Source organism: Cebus imitator, unplaced genomic scaffold (assembly GCF_001604975.1).
Source record: "Cebus imitator isolate Cc_AM_T3 unplaced genomic scaffold, Cebus_imitator-1.0 Scaffold559, whole genome shotgun sequence".
In the NCBI taxonomy this organism is placed as follows: domain Eukaryota; kingdom Metazoa; phylum Chordata; class Mammalia; order Primates; family Cebidae; genus Cebus; species Cebus imitator.
Window position 1 is genome coordinate 1,109,743 of NW_016107874.1, and position 1,638 is coordinate 1,111,380.

Consider the following 1,638-nt stretch of genomic DNA (forward strand, 5'->3'; position numbering starts at 1 on the left):
TCTTGGCTCACTGCTTCCTCCACCTTCCATGGTCAAGCGATTCTCCTGCCTCAGCCTCCCAAGTAGCTGGGATTACAGGTGCCCCCAATTACCCCCAGCTAATTTTTTGTATGTTTCATAGAGACGGGGTTTCACCATGTTGGCCAGGCTGGTCTCAAACTCGTGATTGCCCACCTTGGCCTCCCAAAGTGCTGGGATTACAGGCATGAGCCACTGTCCCCGGCATTTTAAAACTTCTAACCCATACTCCCATGAGAAACAAATTTATCAAGTAGATATTATTCATCTGCAAAAAAATAATGAACACCTGTCATCTGCAATAACATGGTTGGAAAGGGAAGTCATTACATTAAGTGAAGTAAGCCAGGCACAGAAAGACAAACTTCACATGTTCTCATTTATTTGGGGGAGCTAATAATTGAAGCCATTGAACTCATGGAGAGAGAGAATAGAATAACGGTTACCAGAGGCTGGGAAGGGCAGTGGAGGAGGAGGAGAAGTGGGGTGGGGGGGCGTTAATGGGTACAAAAATGGTTGGAAAGAGCGAATAAGACCTATTTGATAGCACAACAGGGCGACTACAGGCAACAATAATTTATTGTACATTTTAAAATAAATAAAGGGGTATACTTGGCTTGTTTACAACAAAAAGGATAAATGCTTAAGGTAATGGATACCCTATTTACTTTGATGTGATTATTACACACTGTACGCCTGTAGCAAAATATCCCATACACCCCATAAATATATACACTTACTTTGTAGTCAGAAAAATTAAAAATTAAAAAAAACAAATTTCTCAAGTATAGTGTTTATATACAGTTCTTTCGTCTTGAGTCTTACAGCAACCATCCAGTTTAAACCCTGACTTCCCCACCTCCCTCCGTATAGGCTATGGGATTCATTTATAATACATCCTGAGCCACTTGTCACAGTCAGCTTTCCATATTATTCCCATATCCTGGCTGAGATTTTTAAGTAAAATTCACTTTTATGGTGTGCAGTTTCATGGGTTTTGACACATGCATAGCATGTGTCAAAATGTTCTATAGAGAATATTTTCATCACACATCCACCTCCCCCTAAATTTCCCGTGCTTCCTTTTTGTACAAAATCCCTTCGCCTCACCCCCATCCCCCAGAGCCCGTTCCCGCTGATGTTTTTCTCCCTACGGGTCTCCCTGTGGAATCAAACAACACGTAATCTTTAGGCTTGGCTTCTTTCATGTAACAAAATAGTTTTAAGATTTATCCATGTGTTTGGGAAATCAATAGCTTGTCCCTTGATATTACTGGGTTATATTCTATTATGTAGATGTACTACATTTTTTTTTATTCATTCGTCAGCTGGAAGATATCTGGGTTGTTTCCACATTTTAACAATTATAATTTCCAATTATAAAGTGGCTATGAAGATGTGTGTACATATTTTTATGTGGCCATAAATTTTTATCTCCCTTAGGTAGGTACCTGTGAGTGAAATTCCTGGACCATTTGATGGTCCACTGTGTGTGTTCAACTTTATAAGAAAGTGCCAGTGTTTTATAAAGTAGCCAGATCCTTTTTCATTGTGATCAGCAATGTTGGAGAGTTCCAGTGGTTCCATAACCTCTCCAGCACATGAAATTCACAGATTATT